General features: G+C 38.0%; 1 protein-coding gene across 2 annotated transcripts in view; it reads left to right on the top strand.

Moving 5' to 3' along the window:
* Nucleotides 1-9,220: 9,220 nt before the first annotated feature.
* The window catches only part of ubxn2a (UBX domain protein 2A), a 72,890-nt gene continuing 68,899 nt past the window's right edge, over nucleotides 9,221-13,211 (top strand). Inside the window, exons 1-2 of one of the 2 annotated variants that reach the window (XM_039748369.1) lie at nucleotides 9,221-9,311; nucleotides 13,070-13,144. The gene's annotated coding sequence lies outside the window, so the exon portion shown is untranslated. The remainder of the gene's footprint in view (nucleotides 9,312-13,069; nucleotides 13,145-13,211) is intronic. The other variant, XM_039748368.1, reaches the window with a different exon arrangement.

Raw genomic sequence — 13,211 nt, 5'->3', positions numbered from 1 at the left:
TGGTAAAACAACTTCAGGTTCGAATTGAGAATGTGAAGAGACCAACTGTTCCAATAATGAAGAGGCGGGATCCTCCCTCTGATGAATGTGATACAGATGAAGTTCCTCCTGAAGCCAGAGCTAAAGTTCAAGACACATATGGGTGTATCCAGTGGGAACTGCAATACATGCCACTAACTGAAACAGCAGAAAGTCAAACAGTGACACAGCAAAAAATGAAGAGAATGCATGAGGAACTAAATTTGAATGCAAAAGAAATACAAACAGATATACGTTCAACATACTATTCACAGAGAAAGGACATTAACAGGGGCACTGCTGTGGTTAAACTCTTTGAGGACTGGCCATTGTTGTTTTAGGAAGTTGGCATGGCTGTTCACTTTGAGAAACTTACGGGTATTCCATTGAAGGATACCTTTCTCAGCTGTGTTGATAAAAAAGGAAGAAGACTCCTAGACTTCCTGAAAGACGTTAGTATGAAGAACCAACAAGTTCAACAGGCTTTCATACAGGTGCAGATTTCCAGAGGACAGAATGGTGGTGTCTCAGAAGACATCAAAGACATGTTGCTGCTTCTGCTTGCATATTTTGGTGAACCTGAGGATAAAATGTTTCATTTAACAGAAGAAACATGCCTTGCTAAAGTCACAGCGGAGCAGCTTCCTGTTACACCATGCATTATTGTTGGTGGTGCGTTACAATTTTATTTTTTGCAGTTGAGGCTGTGTCTCTTTTGTGGGATGGAATTTACTATTTTACACTTAGTAAAAAGCAACTACAAAAAGACAGTATTGTAGTTTAGCTGGACAATTTAACCAAATGTATCACGTTTGTCCAATAATAATGTCTTATCTCTTCTCTTATTGGATAAAGAGACCTTTTTAATTGTTATCCATTTTATTTTTCTATTACATGGGTAAACTGTATTTGAAGATTTGTATCAACATATATATTATTTTTGTGTATTTTTTTTTTTTTACATAGGAACTTCCTGTTATGCCGCCAAGATATTTATGCTGAACATAGATCAACACATTGTAAACGACTGCATTACCACCTTCGTCGCTGCCCTTTGTATGATGTTTGGAAGCTTCTACTGTTTTAACATTCATTATCCAGTGGATTTGGCATCAACACTTGAGTTCCTGCAAAGGTAAATTTTAAACATCTTTGCTAAAAACATAAAATACTAAAAGATTGAAAAGATGTGATCTGTGAAATTTTATAACCCCAGTTCTAAGCTGAAGTAAGGTTGTTTGAATTGGATTTTGTGCCACACCTAACCTAGTTTTTTATTGTCTTACAAGGTGCTTCTTTGGTATTAATCCTGAGAAAGGGACCAAAGTGGAGTCAAAAAAGAAAAAACGTCATTCTGTGAACCCCAGAGCACATTAATTTCTGACCTTGCAATTTTGGAAGGAAATAGGTGTAAGTACAATGTATTACTGCCCCCTTTTAAAGACTGTTGGGTGAAAACTGGGGCTTATTCACAAATGTGTGAATGTGTACAAATTATTTTGTACATACACAAAAGCAAATACTAGGAAAATCTGGATATTTATAATTAACCTGGATAACAGAATTAAAATCATACACATAGCATCTCAATAGATGGGGCATACTGTAGGAAACATTTCAGACATACACACTCACACCCCATTGTATCAAATTGAGTTTAGTTGTTACCAGGATTATTTATGAGATCTAAATATTTACTTGAACTTTTCTGTTAAGTGCTGCATATACTGTACCTTAAAAGCAAGTTATTTCCGTCATATTAACACAAATAGATATTTATAACTGTGTTACATTCAAGCTTTTTTTGTGTGTGAGGTCCTATATGTGTATAAGAGTGTAAAATAGAGATTTGGGTGAATTCAAACAAAAGGAGCTCTTAAGATTATTAGTGAACACGTATTGTTATTAAAAATGTGTTGGCTTCAAATGAATATCATTAATTAATATAATCTAGGTGCAGTTGTCTTCTGGAAAACTATCTTAAATTATCTGTATACTGTTAAATTATAACACTTTTTTTTGTTTGTTTGTTTACATTAGGTGCCTTATCATCTTGGTCAATGACATCACTGCCCAGTTCCAGTTGCGAGAGACTGCCACACATTGAAAGTGCCTTAAAGACCAGACATGGTGTAACTGACTGAAACTGACATGTTGACATATTTGTTATTTTTTCACATTTTTTGTCAGAGAAGCACTTCAAACTCTTTGTGTAATTTCACATTTAAAGAACATTGTAATTGTCATTTAAATTAATGTTTCAGTTCAGAAAATGTAAACATTGTTTTTTTTTAAATAGTTATTGTTTTTTTTTATTATTCAGTAAACCACAAAGCCTGTTAAGTGATATGAGAGTGAAAAAAGTTAGATGGGAGAAAAAAATTTGAGGGGACAAAATCAAAATGACCACACTTTTGTGTTTTCATACAAAAGTACTTCCAGTGTAATATGGTTAGCACGAAGATTAAAGATATTACAAGAATATATGCGTTGAACCCATATGACTGAAACACATCACATGAACACAGCCGCAGCATCTACTGTAAGAAGGACTGAGAATGTGCCAATAACACAGGTATACCTTATACCAGTCTTAAGCTGGGCTGGGTTTGGTGACTTACAATTACAGATATTTTGTAAACCATCTTTTGCTGTAAAATGTGCAAATCAATAAAATATTACTGTAATTCATAAAGCATTGTACTGTTTTTGTTAATAAAAGAATTATGTAGCTGTTCTTTTTTAAAAGAACATACAGCTCAATTGAGATTATATTGTAATTTGCAAGACCTAACTCAGAACTTTATTAGACAAACTAATAATTTTGCAAATTGATCATTTATTACTATATTATATTACAATATAATGTAACACAATCTAATATATATTATTACTATATTATATTTATATTACTAAAATTCATAAAGAATTACTGTTATCTTTACAAGAAAGTGATGTTAATATTGCATGCTTTTGCAATACAATATATAGCTCAGAACAGATTATACCGTAATTTGTAATGCAAGACTGATTATTTTAACATGAACATTTTGTTAAAATTTCATTTTTTCATCATAAAATTTACGGTCCACATGAATCTGTACCGTTATGCAAAAAACATTTCAAATGTAATTTTTATGGTAAATTCCTGGTGACTGCAGCTGCCAGTTTTTTACCGTAAAATTTACAGTTTTTTTTTTACAGTGTACGGTCTGGAACGGATTAATTGTATTTACATACAATCCTATGGGGGAAATTACTTCGGTTCACAACCAAATCGGGTTACAACCAGAGTTTTGGAACGAATTATGGTCGTGAACCGAGGTTCCATTGTATTACTGTCAGACAAAATTACAGGCATTTTACGGAAATACAAACCGGTATTACTGAGAGAGAAAATTAAAGGCACACAATACAGTGACGCATATTACAGCCACATACAAGGTCCCTTGCCATTTAATATAGACTGTTCCTACTAATGTTTATGCACTACTGTTCTAGCGCTCGTTATTGTAACGGGCTTAATGTCTAGTTTAATAATAATAATTATTGTTATTATTTAATAATTGCCATTATTAGTGTATAAATGGATATAAATAATTAAATTTAAACTGTTCGCCAAAATCTGTTGTATGTGAACGATACTGGTTTAAATGTTATTGTTTTTTCATCAGAAAACCGTTCTTTCCGTCTGCTTCTAAATTCTATTGGATATTGGACTAATGGGCGTTTCTGCTCCGCTTCTTTTTGCTGTGAGTAAAACGCAGACTGCGCCACCTCCCACATGCTCTTAAGCAAGGGAATAAAACAACAATTTGATTTGAACAAATGTTTGAATCGGGCTTGATATTCGTTTTACAAAAACATATTATAATGAGAAAGTAAAAAAGAAGGAGCTGACTGAAAAGTAGTGAGCTGGATGTTCTGTTTTGATAATTAATCATTTTGAAGAGAGCAATAAATTTGACAAACGAGAGAACACTCAGTCCATCAAGCGCGTTTGTTTAGCTAATAGCTTGTTTTCCAGTATTTATCTTTATTTAGTGTTTTATGTTGATATAATTTTATATCTAATATTGTGTATTCCCTTGTTTTTTCTAAATTCGCGTGAACGCTATTTCAACATGGGAAAGACGCTATATAATTAAAATGTATTATTATAATTATTATAGTTTTTATTTATCTCACTTTAAAAATGCATAATGCTCAGTTTTCTTATTATGACTGACTATTAAAAGTAACTTTTGGTTTCTGTTTTTTGCAGGTCATATTTTCTTCTGATGATGCTAAGAGGGGGATTCGAACCCACTGCTTGTATTATCTTGGTTGGTGGGTCTGAAGTTGTTTATCCTAAAGAGCACTTTTAACATCATCTAACTCATCTCTCCGTCCACACGTCAAATCAATGAGATAGTATTTCTGTTCGTCATTTTTCTCCTCGATTCGGGGCGCCCCTTCGGTCTCGATCGCAGGGCCGACTTGGTCTTGGACCGTTTGCTTGTTTCGCTATGCCACCACTGGGTCCCTTAGACTGGGCTTGAGCTCAGGCCCATCTTCGGTCTGTTTGAACCGCGTGACCGGTTCAGGTCGCTCTCTTACCTCGATGTCGCACTGTAGCGGCGTACAGCGTAATCGCGTAGCCAACCCCTTCTAAAGAGACCATTTTCTATGTTATCTATATTAATACCCCTTTACTCGGGTTGGGATTCGAACTCGCACAACTCGTGCACGGGGGGTTATATCAGTGGTCTACCCGGTATAAATAAAGGGGTCCTTTCCTACATACACCTGGACTGACCCGTCTTGTAGCGGATGAGTTAAATTAGCACGTTTATCGGGGGGAGCTAATGTAAACTGTCAGTTAAGAAATAATTTGAAGTAAATCCTATAAGGCGGGTATGGGAGCTTGAACCCGTGGCTTTCTTTTCGGAAAGAGCGCATATCCTCCTGAGCTACTCGCCCACCCATTAGTAACCTCGACGTCTCCCAAGTGATGTGCGACACCGGACGACTAAAAAGGCGCTCAGCAGGCGACGCGGGGACGAAATCCGCTCGTTACTATCTGTTCATGTAAACCGAATAGCAACAGCAGACCGAGGTAAACATTTTTCAAATCCTAGCAGTTTGTTTTTTAAATGGGTCTGTACAAGTCACCTTGGATAAAGGGGTCAGTCAAATAATAACTAATAATACGCCCATTGTGGTGTTGTGCTTACAGAATCCCACTTTGATAATCCATCCATCCCAATGGTTGTATGAGCGCACTAATACGGTGGGACCCCCAGCGAGTGAATTCAACTGCCTGTGCTGCAACTAAGGAGCCAATTGTGTCTCTCCTTGTGTGGAGAGTTCAGCAAATATTAATAATTTAGCTCATGCACTTTAACGGTGAAGTCAATAAGAATGAGCTGATTGAAGAACAGTAGCCTGGCGCCAGGTTAATCCATTGTTCATCTTTGTTTCTTACATTTATGTTTATTTAGTGTTTCATGTAGATGTTGTTTTGTATCCCATTTTATATATTTCCTGTTGTTTATTTTGTAAAGAACTCAGAGCATAGGAAAGACACTATGTAAATAAAATGTATTATTATTACATTTGTGTAATTATTAGCATTTGCTTCCCTTTTGAAATGCAAAATAGTCCATCCATCCGTTATCCAGCCTGCTATATCCTAACTACAGGGTAAAGGGGGGTCTGCTGGAAACAATCCCAGCCAACACAGAGCGCAAGGCAGGAAACAAACCCCAGGCAGGGCGCCAGCCCACTGCAGTGCGAACTAGTCAGTTTTCTTTATTATTATTGTTATTATTATTAAAAGTAAGCAAATGGTGACTGTTCTTTCTTCCAATAAAGGACGCAAAGCAGCTTTTCTTTTGATGAGGGTAAGAGGAGAAATTTGAGCCCACCGCTTCCTGGAGTTGTAACACTTTTAAGAACCAATCTGTCTGTTGACGCTGCAAATAAAAGAGAGAGTAATGCTTACCATCATTGTTCTGGACCCCCTTCGACTTGAGCTCCATTGCAGGTCCAGCTCATTGTTGGGAGTCGTTCTGTCAAAGCCTTAACCCCTACGCCAGCATACCCGAGCTAAACCCACTTAAAGACTTCGCGCGGCTGATAGTCAGCTGAATTCGGATCCTCTTTTAGATTATGCTGTCTGGACTGTCCGTCTTCTTTTAACAGGCCCACGGACCCCCCAGGACCATCTTCTAACAGGCCCGTTCAGTGTTCCGACAAAAACGTTCTCACTCCTTGTGACATGTTATTGTTGATTTATTATTTTTTATGAGATCTTGGATGTGTGATTTATTTTCTATTTAATGATGAGGGTCGAGTATATCACGTGCTGTAAAGCGGATCCTACATTCTAATGGGGTACTTTCGCAGACTTTTAAATTTTTCCTTTAAGGTCCCCCATCCTGCCCTGTGATGGTTCTGTTCCCAATACTTGCTGCAATCGGCACCAGCTCCTCAGGCCAGTATAAAGCAGGTGTAAATGATGGATGGATGGTCCCCGTTCGTCTCTTAGGTTCCCACATTTTCGCTGAGTCTTTTATCGCAGTACTTTGAATTGGCAAAGATGTTATGGCTGGAGACACCAGCAAGAATGTAGCCAGTCAGACTTTTTTTTTTTTTTTTTGAGCTATCCTTTGGAAGCAGTAAGATCACCGCACACATAAACTCTTCTTTTACATTTATTTTTGATATCTCCCAATGTAGACTGTACTTAATATCCATTGTGAAGCTTTACAAGTGTACTTTTTCAGGGACGTCATGTTTTGCTTATTTTTATCAGATACCTTTGAAGTCCCTACTTGAACTGTGTTAATAACAATAATAGCAGAAATAAAGATTATATATTTTTTTTATACATTGCATTTATATAACCATTCCATGTACATAAAATACTGAACATCTCTTACAGGTACGCCAAGTCAATGAGAGGGACATACAGTAGGCTTTGACCACAGGCGCATCTTCAAAAAACAAACACAATGAAAACAGTATTTATGTACTGAGATGTTGTATATCAGCCACAAGAGGGCAGCAAGATGGCAATTTTGCCTTTTGTCGTTTATAATCATCATTTATCATTACTCTCGTTTCTTTCTTAGTTTCTGTCTTTTTATTTCATATAACACCTTTCATAGATGACAATATTGTATACTACTTAATGAAGGTCTAGTCGTTCTTTTTTCTTTTTCTTTCATATAGCGTCTTTTATATTGGACACTTTTATGATGCTCAAAAAACCTTCAATATTTCATTTGTTCATATAGCTCCTTTCACACTGGGTACTTTTATATAGCGCTTAATCACTGTTCCAACATTCTTCATTAGTTTCTTCTTTTCAGTATATTTCCTGTTAGTGTGGACACTAATGTATGGCATTTGTATCACATGCAGTTATTCTATATATATATATATATATATAACTGAGGGAGATTGTAATAGGCCCACTGCACATCACCCTTAAGGTAAGGAGTAAGTATGTGGGCCCACTCCGTCCCTGGCCTGTGGTTTCGTCAGGCCGTTCTCTCAAATTTGAGAAGATACGAATCAATGTCTTCTGACTCAATCAGGGGTACTAACGGGATGGGGGGAGGCTGGACAGCCTCCGACTGTACCACCTCTTTTACCGCAAGCCGTTCTGTGACGTCGGCGAGCTTGCTTCGGTTTTCCGCCACCTCAAGCTTCAGGGGCTGGAGCTCCGTCATCATGGTACTCAGTACCGTATTCAGGTCCTGTTCTTCACTTATTTTCTGAACAGTAATTCCTGCTGGCTACACCAATCTGTGAAAAAGAGACTAGAGAGACAGATTAAGGGTTGGGGAACCGTCCCCATATACTGTAGATAAACCAACTTATTTGATTTTTTGTACAGCACAGCAAGAGTGAGCATATACATTCGCTATTGATACTGGAAAGGTGTCTGGTTTTATGGCGGATGCACCAGAAATTGGTGCAGAGATGAGATAACATGAATGGGATGCGACGGAGGTGATGTCATCAGAGGACGACCGGGTTGAAGTCATCATGTGGGGACGGCTGGAATGTGGAAGTTCGTCCTAGTATGTGATCGTGTTTTAGCGGTGTTTCATGTATCGGGATTCATCTAGTCTTCGGTCTTTCTGATGGAAAAAAAGAGAGAAGCATCAGTACACCGTCTTATATCCCCATCCTGTAAATTTTCACTTTCTGGCTGCCTCCTAATCGGGCGTGTGTGACAATAAATATATGTGTATGTACCATAGATATATGTGTGTGTATATAATAAATGCACTCACTGAATAACTTATTAGGAACACTATACTAATACTGGGTAGGGCCTGCTTTTGTTCTCAAAACAGCCTTGATTCTTTGTGGCATGTATTTCAAAAAATGTCAAAAACATTCATTTGAGATTTTGGTCCATTTTGACATGATTGCATCATACAGTTTCAGTAGTTTTGTCAGCTGCACATTCATGCTGCTGATTTTCTATTCTACCACATCCTAAAGGTATTCTAGTGGATTTAGATCTGAGGACTGGGCAGGCTGAATAACTACACAGGAGGCATCTTGAAGCTGTTATTACCAACAAAGGCTTTTCTACTGAGTATTAAATACATTTCAGTAAGCACATTCAATACTTGTTCCCTATGTCATTTCACATTACTACCCCTAACTTAATTTATGGACTTACTTTTTTTTTTTTTTACATGTGTGGATTACTTGGGTTGTTACAGACATCTGCTGAAAATTTCATGTCAATAACCCCATTAGATATATACCAAGAAAAACGTTGAAGCGTTCTATAATTTTCCCCGCTCTAATATATATAATGTATGTGGCGCCTTTCCCACACTCCTATACTCAAATATTCGATGGGACTTTGAGCAAGGATTTTCAGGACATAAAAATTAAGCTTCCTTAGAAAAACGTTATCTGTTAAGAAGTTGGACAGCAACAAGCTACATTTACCCGCTAGACAGAGTACTTGATGACTTTGTGTTAAAGAAATGTCCATCTGATAGATCAAACTCATCTTCCCGAGAACGTTGGATAAGTTGTAAAATACATAACCATTATCGAGAGAGTGGAAGGTGCAGTGGAGAACACGCGCTGCCAGAGTGACACAAAGCCCTCGCGGTCCCCACTTGTCTGTGTTTGTCTGACGCCGCGAGCCCGGCTGCTGACGTCATCAGTGCGGCACCGGGATGCTTACAAAGGGGAGGCTGCTCGGCTGGTTGAGCGAGTCCTACTGGAAACTTCCTTCGGATTCGGTTTTGTATTGAAGTGATAAAAAGGTGCAAATGTGAAGCCGGACTCGGGGCACGTTGTGGTTTTGTGTTATGGTGTTTTGTGACTGCGTTTCTTAGACCGTCACGTTTTGCTGCTTTCTGTTATGCTTGCATGGGGCATGTTTGGGAGGGGGAGGAGAGGACAAGGGCAACCCGGCTTTTTGCTTTGGTTGTTAAAGAAAAAATAACATTGGAAAAGCTTCGTATTACAACTCTGCTCCGGAAATAGCATGTCATGAGTTGCGCTTAATTGTGCAAGTTTTGTCTTAGTGTATTATGTTCATATTTGAAACGGCATGATTGCTTTTTAGTGTGTTTCTATTGTGTTTGCTTATCCTGCATTATTCAGTATGTCCTGATTTGTATGGTGTGCATTACGGATTCTTTTCTTAATTATACTGGTATAAGTATGACGCAGTGCCGCTCAAATAACACACCATTGGCATTTTAAATAACAATGCATATTGTCTGAATATGTTGATTTTATATATGCGCTTGCATTTTTTAAAGACTTGGCTCCCTCTTTCTCTTTTTATATCCATCCAAAGTGTAGCAGAGAAACACAAAGAGACTGTCAATATCAGAATTCCCCAAACAGCATGGCTTCATGTTACTTCTATATTTAGGGTGCAGTTTTCTTGTGGTATGAGAAGCGAGACGAAGCAGAGCGTAACTGAAGTAGCATTGGGTGGCTGGCTGGCAACGGTCTTTTATTTAAAGGAATAGCGCGATAATGCAGTTAGTCTGGTTTTTATGCTCATTTTGTCATTGTGTCGGATCTGTGCAAGCGTTCAGACTCTAAAGAATCAAAAAGCCTCCTATTTTACACACTATTTTATTCTACTTATGCAAAAGCCTGATGTCAATCAAGGCTTAGACAGACGTATCAATTTCAAACCAGTTTAATGTCGTATTTGTTTGCTGTCCACGCATTATAATTTCCATCCATCCATTATCCAACCCACTATATCCTAACTACAGGGTCATGGGGGTCTGACATGGGAGACATTTCTTATATGGTTTAATTTCTTTTTGAAGAACTTCATTTCAATATTTTTTTGACCCAGTACAGCTTAGTACTTATTGTCAGCAAGTTATTGGTTAAGGAAAAAATATAAAATGATATAGGCTTCTAAATCATAAAAAGTGAAACAAATAAAATCAAGGCAAGAATGTGTTTTCCATCAACAGCAGTAAATGGCAGCTAATTAAGAAAGTAACTGTACTGAAAATCTGCAATCATTTAAGAATTTTGGACTTCCTGATGTATAAGCTGATATTAAAATCAAAACTTAAGTCAGACAAGAACATAGTTTGGGACACCAGATATGGATGGATGTGAAATGTGAGTGAGAGAAGCATTTTTGTCAGTGCTGCTACCTCCATCCATCCATCCATTCATTATCCAACCTGCTATACCCTAACTACAGGGTCACGGGGGTCTGCTGGAGCCAATCCCAGCCAACACAGGGTGCAAGGCAGGAAACAAACCCCAGGCAGGGCGCCAACCCACTGCTGACTGCACACACACACACACACCAAGCACACATTAGGGACAATTTAGAATTGCCATTGCACCTAACCAGCATGCCTTTGGACTGTGGGAGGAAACCGGAGCACCCTGAGGAAACCCACGCAGACACAGGGAGAACATCCAAACTCCACGCAGGGAGGACCCGGGAAGTTAACCCGGGTCTTCTAACTGCAAGGCAGCAGCACTACCCACTGCTCCAATGTGCCGCCATATTGTACATGTACGGCTTATTCATTTTGCAGGTTCTGAATTGTTTGGTACATTTTTTCATTGGTTATTCTGTATACCTGCTCTAAATCTGTTCTTGCTGCATGATCACTGGAGTAAATCTTAGGATACTGAGACTTAACTAGGTTAATTGAACAAAAAATTTTGTCCTGGACTATAAAATATTGTGTTGGACACAAGTAAACATGGGTTTCAGACTGGAAGCATTCAGGTTTTTGCTGCATTCACTTTCATAACTTTAAAAAAATTACTGCTGTTAGGGGTATGTATTAGTTTACAAGTGGGCTGGGGCACGGTACAGTTGGCCTGGCATGGAGCAATCATACTAGTCAGAATAAATGAGATTTTAGGGGTTTATTTGCAGACAAATGTGCTCAGGCATGGAACAAATTGCTAGTGTGAGAACACCCTTTATTATATGCCCCGCCAGTACACTAACTCTGACATGGGAGACATATTTAATATGGTTTCATTTTTTTTTTGAAGAACTTCATTTCAATATTTTTTTGACCCAGTACAGCTTAGTACTTATTGTCAGCAAGTTATTGGTTAAGGAAAAATATAAAACGATATAGGCTTCTAAATCATAAAAAGTGAAACAAATGAAATCAAGGCAAGAATGTGTTTTCCATCAACAGCATTAAATGGCAGCTAATTAAGAAAGTAACTGTACTGAAAATCTGCAATCATTTAAGAATTAAGAACTTAAGACTTAAGTCAGACAAGAACATAGTTTGGGACACCAGATATGGATGGATGTGAAATGTGAGTGAGAGAAGCATTTTTGTCAGTGCTGCTACCTCCATCCATCCATCCATTCATTATCCAACCTGCTATATCCTAACTACAGGGTCACGGGGGTCTGCTGGAGCTCATCCCAGCCAACACAGGGCGCAAGGCAGGAAACAAACCATGGACAGGGCGCCAGCCCACCGCAGGCTGCTACCTCCTAGCCATTGAATTCAGGGTTTGATTCATAACCTGGTCACTGCTTGTGTTGAGTTAGCACCTTTTCCCTGTGTCTATGACCTAGGTACAGTCTTCCCTAGGTTTTTGTTTTCCTTCCACATTGCAAATCTAGATCAATCATTTGTGTTTTTGTGTATGAGTGTACCCTGCGATGGGCTACAGCCACCGCCAGGGTTTGTTCCTCCTGATAACTGAAAGCAAAAGAAAAACATTTATTAATATTTCACCTTTATGATTGTTCATAATGAGTTAAACTTTCAAAAAAATCTTTCATTTTGTCTGTTAGTTGTTTTTTCAATATTTTATAATGTGATATAGATATGAAGCAGTAGCATGGTATGTTTCTGTGCTAATAAAAGCCATTCAAGTTAGCTGAATTATGACATTAAACTTTTATCTCATTCAGTAACATTTTTTTAATAGAAACAAAACAGGCCAGCCACAAATGGTATACTGTAACTGACCCACTGTACCCCCTGACCCAGAGTTACTTCTAGCCAGGCCTCAAACTGCTTTTGATTTAAGGGGTTATGTGTATGTAGGTTTGAGGCCATAATTCCTAAATGCCATATGGGAACCCTGGAGATACACAGTTAAGCCTTCTACAGTCCTTAATTAAAAGGACAATGAAGTCCCCACTCCTTACGTTCTTGAGTCATGTACTATCCACAAATGGATCAGAGGGAAGCAACTAGGGATGTTAAAATCCCAAATGATTGATGAATATTTTGTGTAAAGGATCAAAAATAGATATTTACATGGAATGCTGAATTTAATGTCAAATTATAGCGCTCAAAATTGGCAGCATTCATGTTCAGTATATTTTTGCTTATTCTGATGAGAACTGGAAGATTATGTGTGCCTTTGGAATGCCTGCTAGCATGACAGGAAGGCTTTATGCTTTATGCCTACATCAGTGGTTGATATTTAAATGTTGGAAGGTGGAGTTTCAAACATGTAGCATTGTTCGGTATTAGGATGACTTTCTCTTTGTCATTGTTGCCCTCTCACTGTGCACTTTCTCTTTTGGCAGAAGCAAAGTGGACTACAATGTGGCTTGTGACTTTTCAGCTGATTGTTTCTGTTTGTTTTTCAGTTTATGGAAAAGGTAATAAAGTAATCAAGAATTTGAATATTAGTCTTGGTGAAATTTGTTGAACTAGATAAAGCTTATT

Source organism: Polypterus senegalus, chromosome 3 (genome assembly GCF_016835505.1).
Source record: "Polypterus senegalus isolate Bchr_013 chromosome 3, ASM1683550v1, whole genome shotgun sequence".
Lineage (NCBI taxonomy): Eukaryota > Metazoa > Chordata > Cladistia > Polypteriformes > Polypteridae > Polypterus > Polypterus senegalus.
This window is presented reverse-complemented; position numbering and strand designations above follow the sequence as displayed.